The sequence below is a fragment of the Mesoplodon mirus genome, assembly GCF_964341445.2.
Source record: "Mesoplodon mirus genome assembly, chromosome: 7".
Lineage (NCBI taxonomy): Eukaryota > Metazoa > Chordata > Mammalia > Artiodactyla > Ziphiidae > Mesoplodon > Mesoplodon mirus.
Window position 1 is genome coordinate 89,452,228 of NC_138983.1, and position 17,233 is coordinate 89,469,460.

General features: G+C 35.3%; 2 pseudogenes across 2 annotated transcripts in view; one reads left to right on the plus strand and one right to left on the minus strand.

Moving 5' to 3' along the window:
* Nucleotides 1-10,148, minus strand: part of LOC309808042 (ferritin heavy chain-like) — a 35,502-nt pseudogene extending 25,354 nt beyond the window's left edge. Inside the window, exon 1 of the transcript in view lies at nt 10,059-10,148. The product of the transcript in view is annotated as a ferritin heavy chain-like (transcript). The remainder of the gene's footprint in view (nt 1-10,058) is intronic.
* Nucleotides 1-17,233, plus strand: part of LOC309808866 (centrosomal protein of 78 kDa-like) — a 1,034,926-nt pseudogene that overhangs the window by 43,702 nt on the left and 973,991 nt on the right. The gene's annotated exons all lie outside the window — the stretch shown is intronic.

Consider the following 17,233-nt stretch of genomic DNA (forward strand, 5'->3'; position numbering starts at 1 on the left):
AGTATTTTTTCACCTATGTTCATCAGTGATATTGGTCTGTAATTTTCCTTTTTTTATAGTATGTTTGTCTGGTTTTGGTACCAGGGTGATGGTGGCCTCATAGCATTCTATGCTATGTTTGGGAATGTTCCTTCCTCTGCAGTTTTTTGGAGGACTTTGAGAAGGATGGGTGTTAGCTTTTCTGTAAATGTTTGATAGAATTCACATGTGAAGCCATCTGGTCCTGGACTTTTGCTTGTTGGAAGATTTTTAATCACAGTTTCAATTTCATTACTTGTGATTGGTCTGTTCATATTTTCTATTTCTTCCTGGTTCAGTCCTGGAAGGTTACACCTTTCTAAGAATTTGTCCATTTCTTCTAGGTTGTCCATTTTATTGGCATAGAGTTGCTTGTAGTAGTCTCAGGCTGCTTTGTATTTCTGCAGTGTCTGTTGTTACTTCTCCTTTTTCATTTCTAATTGTATTGATTTGAGTCCTCTCCCTCTTTTTCTTGATGAGTCTGGCTAATGGTTTATCAATTTTGTTTATCTTCTCAAAGAACTAGCTTTTAGTTTTATTGATCTTTGCTATTGTTTTCTTTGTTTCTATTTCATTTATTTCTGCTCTGATCTTTATGATTTCTTTCCTTCTGCTAACTTTGGGTTTTGTTTGTTCTTCTTTCTCTAGTTCCTTTAGGTGTAAGGTTAGATTGTTTATTTGAGATTTTTCTTGTTTCTTGAGGTAGGCTTGTATAGCTATAAAGTTCCCTCTTAGAACTGCTTTTGCTGCATCCCATTGGTTTTGGATCATCTCGTTTTCATTGTCATTTGTCTCTAGGTATTTTTTGATTTCCTCTTTGACTTTTTCAGTGGTCTCTTGGTTATTTAGGAATGTATTGTTTAGCCTCCATGTGTTTATGTTTTTTACGTTTTTTTCCCCTGTAATTCATTTCTAATCTCATAGCACTGTGGTCAGAAAAGATGCTTGATATGGTTTCAAGTTTCTTAAATTTACTGAGGCTTGATTTGTGACCCAGGATGTGATCTATCTTGAAGAATGTTCCATGTGCACTTGAGAAGAAAGTGTAATCTGCTGTTGGATGGGAATGTCCTATAAATATCAATTAAATCTATCTGGTCTATTGTGTCATTTAAAGCTTCTGTTTCCTTATTTATTTTCATTTTGGATGATCTGTCCATTGGTGTAAGTGAGGTGTTAAAGTCTCCCACTATTATTGTGTTACTGTCGATTTCCTCTTTTGTAGCTGTTAGCAGTTGCCTTATGTATTGAGGTGCTTCTGTGTTGGGTGAATATACATTTATAATTGTTATATCTCCTTCTTGGATTGATCCCTTGATCTTTATGTAGTGTCCTTCCTTGTCTCTTGTAACATTCTTTCTTTTAAAGTCTATTTTATCTGATACGAGTATTGCTACTCCAGCTTTCTTTTGATTTCCTTTTGCATGGAATATCTTTTTCCATCCCCTCACTTTCAGTTTGTATGTGTCCCTAGGTCTGAAGTGGGTCTCTTGTAGACAGCATATATATGGGTCTTGTTTTTGTATCCATTCAGCAAGCCTGTGTCTTTTGGTTGGAGCATTTAATGCATTCACGTTTAAGGTAGTTATCGATATGTATGTTCCTATGACCATTTTCTTAATTGTTTTGGGTTTGTTTTTGTAGGTCCTTTTCTTCTTTTGTCTTTCCCACTTAGAGAAGTTCCTTTAGCATTTGTTGTAGAGCTGGTTTGGTGGTGCTGAATTCTCCCAGCTTTTGCTTGTCTGTAAAGCTTTTGATTTCTCCATCGAAACTGATTGAGATCCTTGCCGGTTAGAGTAATCTTGGGTGTAGGTTCTTCCCCTTTCATCACTTTAAGTGTATCATGCCACACCCTTCTGGCTTGTAGAGTTTCTGCTGAGAAATCGGCTGTTAACCTTATGGGAGTTCCCTTGTATGTTATTTGTCGTTTTTCCCTTGCTGCTTTCAGTAATTTTTTTTGTCTTTAATTTTTGCCAGTTTGATTACTATGTGTCTTGGCGTTTTTCTCCTTGGGTTTATCCTGCGTGGGACTCACTGCCCTTCCTGGACTTGGGTGGTTATTTCCTTTCCCATGTTAGGGAAGTTTTCGACTATAATCTCTTCAAATATTTTCTCGGGTCCTTTCTCTCTCTCTTCTCCTTCTGGGACCCCTATAATGCGAGTGTTGTTGCATTTAATGTCGTCTGAGAGGTCTCTTAGGCTGCCTTCATTTCTTTCCATTCTTTTTTCTTTATTCTGTTCCGCAGCAGTGAACTCCACCATTCTGTCTTTCAGGTCACTTATCTGTTCTTCTGCCTCAGTTATTCTGCTATTGATTCCTCTAGTGTAGTTTTCATTTCAGTTATTGTATTGTTCATCTCTGTTTGTTTGTTCTTTAATTCTCCTAGGTCTCTGTTAAACATTTCTTGCATCTTCTCAGTCTTTGCCTCCATTCTTTTTCTGAGGTCCTGCATCATAATCTTCACTATCATTATTCTGAATTCTTTTTCTGGAAGGTTGCCTATCTCCACTTCATTTAGTTGTTTTTCTGGGGTTTCCTCTTGTTCCTTCATCTGGTACATAGCCCTCTGCCTTTTCATCTTGCCTATCTTTCTGTGAATGTGGTTTTTGTTGCACAGGCTGCGGGATTGTAGTTCTTGTTGCTTCTGCTGTCTGCCCTTTGGTGGATGAGGCTATCTAAGAGGCTTGTGCAAGTTTGGCATGCAGATTCTTAACCACTGTGCCACTAGGAAAGCCCAATTTTTATTTTCTTAATTAAAAAAATTTTCAACTTTATTGAGATATAATTGAGAAATAACATTGTATAAGTTTCAGGTATATAATGTGATGATTTGTTACCTGTATGTATTATGAAATGATTACTACAGTAAGGTTAGTTTATCCATTGCCTCACATAATTAAATGTTTGTGTGTATGTGGTGAGAACATTTAAGGTTTGTCTTAGCAACTTTCAAGTATATAATATGGCACTGTTAACCATAGTCACCATGTTGTATTTTAGGTTCCCAGAACTTACTCACCTTATAACTGGAAGTTTGTACACTTTGACCAACATCTACCCATTTCCCTCACCCACCAGTACCTAACAACCACCATTCTGCTGTTTCTGTGAGTTTTTTGTTTTAGATTCGACATATAAGTGAGATCATAGAGTGTTTGTCTTTCTCTGTCGGGCTTATTTCACTTGGCATAATGTCCTCAAGGTCCAGCCCTGTCACAGATGGTAGGAGATCCTTCTTTTTTATGGTTGAATAATATTCTTTTATATTTAGGTATATATGTATGTGTGTGTGTGTGTATATATATATATATATATATATATATATATATGTATGTATGTATATATGTATGTATACGAGATAACATATTCTGCAAAGCCACTTGCCTATAGCCGCAGGATAACAACATGGCAGTGCTGGACTATGAACTCATTTCTGCCTGGCTCAAAAGGCTGGGCTTTTAATGCTGTTTCATGCAGAGTGTCAGAAATGAAAAGCAATTTCCTTTTTCTTTATTAAACTATCCTAGAACAAAATTCTCCAAAGGTTTTGTTACCCCTTATGTGACACTGTAATACAACTGATTATTATAATATTTGTATAATATACCAGCAACTTTAGGCACGTGGCTGGCTTAATGTGGAGGCTCACATGGACACACGTACCACCAAAGGGAATTTTAACAGAGAGAAAGTTTGCTCCAGCCTACTGCAACCTATTTTCCTAACCTCAGCAAATCTTTATTTTAAAGAATTTTAATATGAGCATAATTAACCTGTGTAGCAATGTTTAATAATTACACAGTGTTTGTTTTCACTAGGGTTGTAGCAAATAGAAAATATATGTTTCAAAAAATAGGATGAGGTATAATATTTTCCCTTTTTTAGTAGGATACAATTTGATGTAAAAAGTTAAGTGCTGTGCACTTGGCGCAAAAAGAAGCAGTGAAAGGGCGACAATTAAGAAATCACAGGTTTCCATTTTGTAAGACATTAAGTAACAGGAGTGGCTATTCATTACCTTTCAATTCTTCCATGTACTATCAGTTTCTTCCTCATGATGGAAATATTTGTTGAATAAATTATGCCATAAATATTTGCTTACTTAAAGGCATTGTCTTTATTATGCACAATAAAAGTTCCTTATTTACTCTAATGATAGATTGAAAGAGAACAATATCCTTAACTTTTTTTTAAATGGTGAAAGATCAGGAGAGCATGATACGAGTATGAGTGGCCATGCAGTCCACTTCCACCTTGTCTGTGGCTTTTACATCCAGAAAGGAATTTATCCCCCCTCCTGCCACATAACTGACCAACAACAGGCAAGATGAAAAGCAGGGTACAACTCATTCCAGAAAATGAAAGTATATCTTTGTGTTTTCTTTATTAGAGGCTCTGGTACATATGTTATTGCCCTAGTTTCAATAGTTGGGGTCCAAGGTTTCAAGATGTATATTTCATTTTTCATAATATTGCTGAATGTCAGTGTGGAAATAATGCACACAATTAGAAGACACTGACTCAGATCTCACACTTTAGGTAACTCAAGTTATCTGGAGTTTTCTCTGTTATTAAAATGAAGACAATAATACCCTCTGGTTTCTCTATATCGTTAACCTCAAAAAAACCAAAGATGGGCTTCTCTGGTGGCGCAATGGTTGGGGGTCCGCCTGCCGATGCAGGGGACATGGGTTCGTGCCCCGGTCCGGAAGGATCCCACATGCCGCGGAGCGGCTGGGCCCGTGAGCCATGGCCGCTGAGCCTGCGCGTCCGGAGACTGTGCTCCGCAACGGGAGAGGCCGCAGCGGTGAGAGGCCCGCGTACCGCAAAAAAAACCAACCAACCAACCAACCAAACAAACAAAACAAAACAAAAAAACCCAAAGATTGTGAATGGGCTTTGAAAACTTTAGGAGGCTACAGTAACACAGATATATAAGGCTCTCCTGGTTTCTCTCTCCTAAAAACTACAGGTTTGAGGGCAGGTTATTTCTTAAAGTCTCATTGATGCTAAAAAAAAAATCCAAAGAGATCAAACATTGCTCCTGTTTATTTCTATATGACAACTTATACCAATACAGGTAATTACAGCAATGGAAAAAACCACATAATTTCTCCAAGGAAAGTTTATTTCACTGGAAGTAGCCATCACCAGTAAGCAATAGGAAGCTTTTCTAGTGACTCTCATTTTGCAAATACATTTTTTTCATCTTAATAGATAAGATTGACTGAGCTTTAATTGAAGGCTATCACACAAGATAAACCCCATTAAAGCTTTTTTTTTCTTGGGTTCTCTGTACCTTTTTGGAACTCTCCTTCCTTCCTCTCTCCCTCCTACTCTTCTACAAATATTTGCTGAGTATCATTCTATGATGCTTGTAATATTAGGGACTTATGTAAAGTGATCATTTAATTCTCACCAAAGTTTGAGTTTGATGATATGGTTTCCACTTTATAGTTGAGTAAATGTGTTCTGTGAAATGCAAGGTCACGTAACCAAAATGTGGAAAAGCAGATTTTATGGGGTGGAATAGTGTAAGGGTGAAAGCTGCTTCACAAAGTCAAAGGCTTGAATGAAGAGCCACAGAAACCAGATAATGCTGAGCCAGAGGGCATAATATTGGCCTCTTTGATGTGTGAGTAAATAAGTTTTTCAATTTCCTAGGTTTTTTTTGGGGGGTGGGGGTACGCGGTCCTCTCACTGTTGTGGCCTCTCCCATTGCGGAGCGCAGGCTCCCGACGCGCAGTCTCAGCGGCCATGGCTCACGGGCCCAGCTGCTCCGCGGCATGTGGGATCTTCCCGGACCGGGGCATGAACCCGTGTCCCCTGCGTCGGCAGGCGGACTCTCAACCACTGCGCCACCCGGGAAGACTCAATTTCCTAGATTTTGAAGGCGTTAGTTACTCATTTGTCTGGAGTATTAGAATGAATTCTTCAGTAGAAGGCAACTGGCAAATGAGGGTCCTTGTCTAAAAACATAAGATCTTAATAAAACCAATCATAAAATTGGCCTCGAAGGAGAGAGCATTGAAACAAGATCACAGTGGCCTGAGTGAAACCCTAACAATAGGGAAGATCATGTACAAAGACATAGAGGTATGAAAAGGACATGTTGACTGGAACCTGGAATGTAAGAGTGTGTGTGGCTGTGTGTGTGTGAGAGAGATGTGTTTATGTGTATAGGTAAGTTTAGATGAGCCTGGAGAATTAACAAGCATATGAATTTGACCAGATTTGCATTTTATAAAAATATACTTAAGAAGAGAGACTAATTTGGAAATCATTGCATAAATAAGATACAGCAGTGATATGGACTTAAGGTTGTGGTGAGAAATTTTAGATTAGAGAGTAATTCTAGGCTTTGGCTTCCAAAACTACATAGAAAGGACCTGGTTCTTCAGGCACACGATGCTCACAGGCAAACTTCATTTGAAATAGAATATTTGCACATAAACAGATATCCTCTCCTATAAGGATGAAATATATACATATACTTCCATTTATAGATGAATTCCTTCATTAATGGAAACAGAAGTACACTTTAGGTCTGCACTATGAATTTTTCTAGCTACAAATTTTCCTGTCCCAGACAGTTTTAGCTGTTATTTTGGAAATGTAAAGGAGTTGCTTGATTTCTTAATGAGTGAATTTTAAATTGCTATTCATGAAATGCAAAGCATATGAATAGATTTCTGAGGATATTTGATGTTGCTGTGTAGTTTTGATCACAGATGTCTATTTTTCAAACTACATTTGCCAGGGACTTGAAGCACCCTGCTGTTCTGTATCTGTGACATAGGATATGGAAATATTCCTTTGTGGTGAATTTTTATGAATATTGTAAAATTTAAAAATTATATTTAGTTGGGAGATAAGGTAAAATGGCATAACTCAAGTTTTACCTACAATTTAAATAAGTAGTATTCAATCTGGTTTTGGGGGCTTGATGGAATTGTAAAAGGGGAGTTAATAATTTCATTATTAAGGAGAGTTAACATTGTTTTGACCATAGGTTTAAATTTTTGGTGAACAAAATAATTGTCATAATTATTTCATTACAATCTTAATATAAGTGGAGCTATACAATTCTCTTTTTACTCAACACTATTATTTTGAGATTCCTCCCATGCTGTAGTGACTTAGCAAGATCTTTTTTTTTTTTTTTTTTTTTTCTTTGCGGTACATGGACCTCTCACTGTTGTGGCCTCTCCCATTGCAGAGCGCAGGCTCCGGACACGCAGGTTCAGCGGCCATGGCTCACGGGCCCAGCTGCTCCGCGGCATGTGGGATTTTCCCAGACTGTGGCACGAACCCGCGTCCCCTGCATCGGCAGGCGGTCTCTCAACCACTGTGCCACCAGGGTAGCCCAACTACATCATTTTTTTTAAGAGTAATTCTGCTTTTACTTATGGCTTCATTTTCACCAGCAATTGATACAACAGTGTAATGTTCATAACACTACAAAAATATGAGAGGAGTATATATGAATGTTGGTCTCATAGTTGATAAAATATTGATGAACCTGAAGCAAAATTCAACTTCTTTAATAGATATAGGTATATTCACATTGTCTATTTATTCTTGAATGAACTTTATTAGTTTGTGTATTTCAAGGAATATATCTATTTCATCTATCTTGTCAAAATTATAGTCAAAGTATACATGTTACATCTGGTTATCCTTTAGATAGCTGTGGAATCTGTAGAGTGATGTCACCTCTTTCGTTGCTGATTTTAGCAGTCTTTTTTTTTTTACTAATTAGACTGGCTTGAGGTTAATATACTTTATTGGTCTTCTTAAAGAATCAGCTTTTACCTTCATTGATTTATCTCTATTTTTTCTGTCTTCTATTTGATTGAGTTCTCCTCCCAATTTTGTTCTACTGTTGACATCCATTTTGCTCTTATGTATCTTACAAATTCCATACTACCTAAAAAAATACCTTTCTTTAAATACTGAATCACCAATGATTTTAATATATAGGAAATCTTATTTACCCATGTAGTTATCAATTTCACTACTCTTTATTCCTTTAGATACTTATTTCCATCTGGTATAATTTTCCTTCTGCCTAAATGAAATTATTCAACTCTTTTGGGGGTACTTTATGTCTGCTGGTAATGAATTTGTTCATCTTTCGTATGACTGAAAAAAATCCCTATTTTGCCTTGGTTTAAAGAGATGTTTTCACTGTACATAGAATTCTAAGTTTACCAATTTTTTTTCTTTCTTTAAGGAGGCTGTCTACTTTTTCTCAGTTGCATTATTCAGATAAGAGGTCTGATTTCATCCTGATTTTTGTTTCTTTGTATGTAATGTGTCTTTTTTCCCTCTGGCTGCTTTAAAATTTTTCTGTTTATCACGGTTTTTGAACAATTTGTTTGCGATATGACTTGTCCTTTTTTTTTTTATGTTTCTTGTGCTTGAAGTTTGTTGAAGTTCTTGGATTTGGGGACATAGTTTCCATTAAAATCGGGGAAAAGTTGCCGTTATTTCGTCAAACATGTTTTCTGTCTTGCCTTCTCTCTCCTCTCCTTTGAGACTCCAATTTTTTATATATATACATTAGATTGTTTGAAGTTTTCTTCAAACAGTTTACTGATGCCCTGCTCATTTTGAAAAATCTTTTCTTTTTGTTTGTGTTTTATTTTGGTTAATATTTCTTGCTTAGTCTTCAAGTTCACTAATCTGCAGTGTCTAATAATGTCATGGATGCCATTCAATGTGTGTTTTTTTTATTATCTTACACTTTGCATTTTTCATTTCTAGCAGTTTGATTTAGGACTTTAAAAAATATATTCCATGTCTCTAACTTAACTTTTTGAACCTTTTGAGTATAGTAATAAGAATTGTTCTATGGTCATTTCTGCTAATTCTAACATGTGTGTCGATTATGAGTTGGCTTTGATTGCTTCATTTCTTCATTACAAGGGCGATTACTGCCTCTTTGCTTCCTTGATAATTGATTATTGGATGCCAGCCATTGTAAATTTTACCTTTTTGGGTGCTGGATAACTTTTTATTTTTACAAATATTTTTTACCTTTTTTTCTGGGATACTGTTAAGGTGCTTGGAAATGGTTTGATCCTTTTAGGTCCTTTTAAAGATTTGGTAGAAAGAAATATAGAAGTCTCCTGTTATATTATATGGCTAAATAATGTTCCTGTATTGTTCTTTTATAATATATGGTTAAATATTCCCAACCACCGAGGCAAGACCTTTCCATGTATATTGTCCATTGCCCTGTTAATCTTGAGGTTTTACAGTCTGGCTGATAGGAAAAGTCAGTATCTCAGGCCCTATATGAATACTAGGCACTCTTTTCTATAGTCCATTTAAGTGGTTCCTTTCCTGCCCTCTAGTAATGTACTCACACACATAAGCTGATCAGTAATCAGCTGAACAGTTAGCTGAACAGTAATCAGCTGAACAGTTAAGATTGCCAATCAGTGAACAGTAAACAGCTGAACAGTTAGGTGCAAGATTCTGGAGTTCCCTCTCTGTGAATCGTTCTCCTCTCTGGTACTCTGTCTTGAAAAGTCTACCCACCGTGTTCTGTAGAGTCTCTCAGCCCTTTCTCCTTTATTTAGTGAGACTGCTGGTCTCTGCCTGGGATCCCCCTCCCTGAGCTGTGGCCTGGAAACTCAGGTAACATGAAGCAACCATAAGGCTCACATCATTTATTTCCTGTCTCTCAGGAATGAGTCTCTGCTCCTTGATGTCCAGTGTCTTGCAAACTGTTGTCTTATTTCCCTACCCTTTTTTTTTTTAGGTGTTCCAGAGGGTAACTCTGATCCCTGTTACTCTATTTTGGCCAGAACAGAAAATGTAATTGACTTTTTCTTGCTTTGTCTCCACCTATTTGTCAATCTACCTTCTCAAAAGTCACCAATGACTTCCAAATCATCAAATGTCATCAGTCCCTGACTTACCGTGGTTCGACTTTGTGATGGTGTGGAAGTAATACACATTCAGTAGAAACCATACTTCAGATTTTGAATTTTATCTTTTCCCAGGCTAGCGATATGTGGTATGATACTCTTTCGTGATGCTGGGCAGCAGGAGTGAGCTGCAGCTCCGAGTCAGCCACGCTATCTTGAATGGGAACAACTGGTACACGTAAAGCCATTCTGTACCCATTAACCATTCTGTTTTTCACTTTCAGTGCGGTATTCAATAAATTACATGAGATATTTAACTCTTTATTAAAAATAGGCTTTTTGTTAGATTATTTTGCCCAAATGTAGGCTAGTGTAAGTGTTCCAAGCCTGTTTAAGGTAGGCTAACAAACTATGTGGTTTGGTAGGTTAGGTCTATGAAATGCATTTTCAATATATGATATTTTCAAGTTACAATGGATTTCTCAGGATATTACCCAATCATAAGTTGAGGAAGATCTGTACCTTATTACATTCTTACTGATCTCCATCCTTAGAAATTGTAGCTCACACTCACATCATTGAAACCGAGTTCTCGCTTAACATCCATCCCATTCTATTTTCCTTTTCCCCCAATACTCATGAAATTTATCTACTTTAAAATCCATGAAATAAATACCAAACTCCTTAGCATACAACATTAGGTGTTTTACAAGTTTGATGCAGCATAGCTCTTCTTTTGCCATAGCCAATAATACTCCAATACACAAATTACATATTAGATATAATTCTTCAACCATGGCTGCAACTCGTATCTTTTCTTAAAATCCATTTTTTCTTCATTTGTTTGCTCAACACATGTTTGTTAAGTTCCCATTTTGTGTCACAGTGTGCTGTATCCTCAAACTATTGCAATTAAAGATACAAACATTATGTTTTCCTATAATAAAATTTCTACCAATTCTTTGCCAGATGAAATAAATTTTGTCATATGAATTATTTCAAAGATTTTGTTCAAACTTCATCCTTGAAGTACATTCTTTTGGAGTAAGTTTTGAGTGGGGCAGGTTAAGATTGCAAATCAGTGAAATAGAATTAAATGTGTCAGTACAACCAGGATGACCTAAGATTGGTGTGTCAGAAGCTAAAGTATGAAGCAAAGGAATAAAAATTTAGGTGACCGTGATTCAATGGGAACTTGGTTTAGTCTAGTGACCATTGTGTGTAACTGTTATTATTATTATTATTCCCTGCAGTATGAATCACAGGCAGAACATCTCCACTTAAGGTCAAGGACAACGTGACATTTTCATTTAAAGAAGAAAAGATGATTAGCAAATTGCCTACAGTTAATGGCCAGTTAGGAAAACATCTGACAATCAGATACCTTTGAAAGTTCACTATCTCCCCACTTTGTGATATGGCATATACTTTTTCCATATGATGAGAGATGTACAATTAAAATTACACACACCCATTATTACAATTATCAAGTGAAATGTAATGAATCAGCATCATGTGTTCCAAGTAATGCTTTCAGAGCTCACTTCACTCAAATGAAAGAGATTACATTACTGTATGAAAATCAGAGTCTTCCAATTATCCATCCTACTCTGGCCATGGAAGTCAATATCAGGAGATAAGGCTATTGAAAAGGAGCCTGCTGAGGTTGTTTAATTAACATCTCTCAAAGCCATATTTCTGAAAAGTGATTATCGATGTAGGATCCCATCTGTTTGCTCAATTGCCCCATGTTTTGCTTCTTGAAGTATTAGGGAGCATGTTAATGTTGTATCTTAAAGGTAATTGTTACCATAATTTTGGTTTTTTATACCAACGCACAGTAAAAACATTTTTGACACCTTGTTGTCTAGGAAACCTTTTCAATATCAGATTATTATACTAGCTTCCTCTTTTAGTTTTCATTTTGATTTTCCATTTTTTTATCAACATGACATTGTTAATTCTCTATATGCTTGGCTTCTATGTCACTTCTCTCTCTTTTGATATGATCAAATATTTGTATATAATGATGTTTCTACTTAGTCATCTGCTTTTCCAAGTTTTCCAAATTTCGTCTCCCTTGTTTAATATTTCTTTATAAATCATTCCAGGCATGCATCATTATGTTCATCTTCTCTGAACTTCAATTTCATCTAATTTTGCCCTTAATTTTCACTGTGGAAGCATGCAAAGTTTGTTCTTCCTGAAATATCAAGAAACTTCATATTTTATTACTTGAATAATCACATGAAAAGAACATGACTGTGAAATTGTAGATTCATTTCTGACCTAGCAAACGGAAACACAACCAAGAAGCTGTGTTGTGTAAAGTTTAACTATATAGGAGAAAAGTATCAGCCATTATAACATTGAAAGCATAATGTGACTAATCACAGACCAAAACTTTGTGAATTTTAGAAATTAAAGTGTTAAAAGATGAAGTTCAGCATTGAACTATCATGAGAGGCACTGATTCTTTCCTGTAATAATGTACTTTATATAGGGAAAAATAAAAAAGTACAGACTCATTTCTGATTTCTTAAAGAGGAAACACCTTTTATCTTTTCAGAAATATAAGTCTGATACATGTTAGTTTTCCTTCATTTTCCTGGATCAGATTTTCAGTGTGTCTCACCACAAAAAAAAAATACCATTCTCATGCTCTCTCTTACGTCAGGTTTGTACCCTCCACTTTCTACACTGATGGTAGAATATTACTCTTCTGTTTTTTAAATAACAGCTTTACTTTGATTATGATTCACGTACCATACAATTAACCCATTTAAAGTGAACAGTTCAATGGCTTTTAGTACGTTCACTCAGTTGTGCAGCTATCACAACAGTCAATTTTAGAATATTGTCATCATCCCCAGAAGAAACACTATATCTATTAGTAGCCACTACCTTTTACCCCCATCTCCCTCAGCCCTTGGCAACCACAAATCTACTTTTTGTCCATAGATTTGCCATTCTGGACATCTCATATAAATGATTACATAGAATATGTGGTCTTTTGTGGCTGGTTTATTTCACTTAGCATGATGTTTTCAAGGCTCATCCATGTTGTAGCATATATCAATACTTCATTTCGTTTTATTGCTAAATAGTATTCCATTGCATAGATATACAATATTTTATTTTTTCTACTGTGAATAAGGCTGCTATAAACATTTGCATATACTTTTTTTATGTGACATACATTTTCAGTTCTTTTAGGTATATACCCAGGAATGGAATTTCTGGGTCATATGGTGGTAACTGTATGTTTAACTTTTAGAGGAAGTGTGAGATTATTTCAAAGCAGCTGTACCATTTTACATTCCCAATAGCAGTATATGAAGGTTCTAATTTCTTCACATCCTCACCAACACTTGTTGTTATGTCTTTTTGATGATAGCCATGTCAGGGTGTGTGAAGTGGTATCTCGTTGTTGTTTCAATTTGCATTTCTCTGATGGTTAATGACATTAAGCATTTTTTCATGAATTTACAGACCATTGTATATCTTCTTCAGAGAAATGCTTATTCAGATATTTTGCCCATTTATAATTGGATTATTTGTCTATTATTGATCTGTAAGAGTTCTTTATATATTCTAGATTACAGGCCCTTTATTATATATATGCTTTGCCAATATCTTCTCCCATTCTGTGGATTGTCTTTTCATTTTCCTGATGGTGTCCTTTGAAGCACAAAAGTCTTTTTAAAAAAATTTTTATCAAGTTTGATTTATCTATTTTTTTTCTTTTGTTGCTTGTGCTATGATTTTGGTATCATATTTAAAAAGTTACTGCCTAATCCAAGGTCACAGAGATTTACCCCTAAGAGTTTAATAGCTTTAGCTCTTACATTTCCATTTTGAGTTAATTTTTTTCTATGATATGATATGAGAGATGGGTCCAACTTCATTCTTTTGAATATGAATATTCAGTCATCTCAGCTGCATTTGTTGTAAAGACTATTCTTTCCCCCATTGAATTATCTTAGCAGTGCTGTTGAAAATCAATTAAATGTAAATGTGAAGATTTATTTCTGGGCTCTCCATTATATTCCACTGATCTATATGTCTAGCCTTATGCCAGTACCAAACTCTCTCGATGATTGTAGCCTTGTTTTAAGTTTTGACGTATGGAAGTGTGAGTCCTCCATTCTTTTCAAGATTGTTTTTGCTAGTCTGGGTCCCTTAAATGTCCATATGAATTTAGGGTCAATGTGTCAAATTGTGCAAAAAAGCTAACTGGAATCTTGATAAGGATTGTGTTTAAGGTGTAGATAAATTTGAGGAATATTTCTCCCTCAACAATATGAAGTCTTCTGATCCAAGACGTCTTTCCATTTCTTTAGGTGTTTAATTTCTTTCAGCAAGGTAATGCTACTTTCAGAGTATATTCTTTTGTTATAAGCCTCTGCCCTATGAGTAGAGGCTTTAAGTGGTTTTAAAAAAAATCATTTTCACCAGCTATGATTGTTTTGCTGGGGAATGGGTCTGCTTTTCATATCATCATTCCATAAGTGCTAACGTGAGAATAATCTTGAGGTTGATTCTGACTGCATCCATTTCTTCCTTGAATTATATTGCTTTCTTATTACCCTCTAAACAATGAATGATCATTTTCTAAATATGGTGATGTGCCATCTGCCTTACAAGCATTGTTTTTCATTTTTTCTCCATGATAATCTGGACATAGAGAATGACTCACTATGTCCTGAAAACCCCTGTACCTTTTAGTAATTTTACCTTTACAATGAACCTTTTTACATGGCTCTTTCCTCTACCTCTGTCAAAGAGTTTTCAGTCTTTGAAGGATCCTTCAAGTACCACCTTCTCCTTCATGAATCGTTTTGCATTCTCAGGAGGCAAAAGAAGCATTTCCATCATCTGCCTATATTAGCAATTTGAAATTCTTCCATAGTCCTTATCCCATTAAACTTTGCTCTAGAGTCATTTTATGTATACTTTTCTAATATACTATTCCATGAGCTCTTTGTAGGCAAGATTTCTTACCTTTTTATTAGTTCACTTCCACAGTACTTAGGCCAATTCCTTTCATATAATACGATCTCAAATTTTTGCTGAATCCAAGTGAATGTGTTCTGTGTCAAAGTACTATGCAGCTTTTATTCCCTTAAAGAATTCTATATATAAAACATTCAAGGGGCTTCCCTGGTGGCGCAGTGGTTAAGAATCTGCCTGCGAATGCAAGGGATGCAGGTTCGAGCCCTGGTCCGGGAAGATCCCACATGCCGCGGAGCGGCTGTGCCCATGAGCCATGGCCTCTGAGCCTGCGCGTCCGGAGCCTGTTCTCTGCAACCGGAGAGGCCACAACAGTGAGAGGCCCGCGTACCAAAAAAAAAATAAATAAATAACAGCAAAAAAAAATTCAAAATTGATCATGGAGCAATTTAAATTTGATCTCTTAATTCTTTTACTGGACCATTAAAGCGCTATATTTCATCTTCTAATTAAGGGATCTAGCAAAAGGAACAAAGCTGGCCTTTCAGTCTTTACTGTGACTGCAGCAACACCATGGATTACAGTGTAGATTACACTGATTTACTGCTAAGTAAATGGAGACTTGTGGACTAGTCAACACTGTGTATACTCTGCTCATTGGTCATATTAGGTCCCAGTATTGCTTCTATTTGCAATGGCTTCACTGACTTATGGGGAAAATAAAATCTTTTTCTCCTAGGAGCTTTAACAGATTATATTTACATTATTTTGGTTAAAATAAATACTTATGAAAAAGTAAAATTTCCAAGGAGTGGGTAGCATTAATAGCACTGATTTGCATTGATTTGATAATTTAGGAGTATGAAAAGTGGTTTGAGAAGTGTTATGAGCATTCATAGTCATTTAGATATTTTTTTCTAGAGCTTTTTGGAACTGTGAAATTGAAAACAGATGAGATTTGGACTTGATGGTAAACAGCCCTTAGATTTGCCATGAGATGGCATAGAATCCATTTTCTTCTTTAATACAAAAGATAATGGACAATTTGAATATCATACTTGCACAATCTTATAGACTTGTTTTCCGATCTGTACATTTTGTTTCTGTGATAAGGCATGATTCATTTCAAATTTATGTTATATTTTGTGATGGCTTTTTAAAAATTCTTGTTTCATATTGGTTGTTTTGGTTTTTTCCATCTACTAGGATATATATAGGACAGAGAATTTTATATATATATATATATATATATATATATATATATATATATATATATATATGACAGAGAATTACAACAGGGCATATGAGTACATATATATTGAGTATATACACACATACAGAGAAAAATACAAATAAGAGAAAATAAGGAAATTCTTAGGATCTTCCTAATATTATTCTAATGTCATTTTTCTTATTTTAACCTAAATCTGTGCTTGAACAAATTCATCAAATAAGATAGAATACTTCTTTAAGATGGGATCATATATTCTTTTCTACTTTAATGTCTTATGACAAGAATTTTGCACTTACATTCCCAGATTGCCTTTCTGAAATTGGTAATTTTTATTAGTGGCATTTAATTGAGTTTTAAAAACGATTAAAACTATGACTTTATAAATAAATTATTTGAAATTTCTCACAACACATGCTATGTATGTAATCCATAGATACAAGGCAACAATAAGATGTGTGGGCTCGGGTAAAGCTCAGATTTCAATTTAAACAATTAATAGTTTATTTTCTAAAAGAATTTCTAAATATCTTTAGGATAAATGACACAATACTAATAAATTCTGTTGTTTGTATTTGTATGTATGTATGTATTTACTTATTTTTTACAAAGAACTGGAAGTGATACAGCATTGGTGGAGTTGTTCCTTTTTGAGCCCCTAGCATCTAATATGAGGGAAATTCTGCTCCGTGCCTCTGTTACCCCTAATTTCTTAGATTTATTTGACCGAACTTCCTATTCTTTTTCCTTTTCACTGCTCCATTTGTGTTCTTCTTGAAGGTGAGATCTTTAACAGGATAAACTTTGTACTTGTTCAAATAGTCTTTAATTCAATTAAAATAAAATTACCAATTGAAAGTCTTCATCACAAGAAAAAAAACTTTTGTAACTATGTATGGTGGTGGATGTTAACTAGACTTTTTGGGATGATCATTTCACAATATATACAAATATCAAATCATTATGTTATACACTTGAAATTAATATAATGTTATATCAATTATACCTCAATAAAATTTTTTAAGTATTGAAAGAAAGAAAGAAAAATCTGGACCTCAGTAGTCTCTATCATCAAGAAACTTTTCTTTTTGTGATACTTTTTGTGTCCCTGGAACTGCCTTTCAGAGTGGCTGATGTCCCTCACCTTGG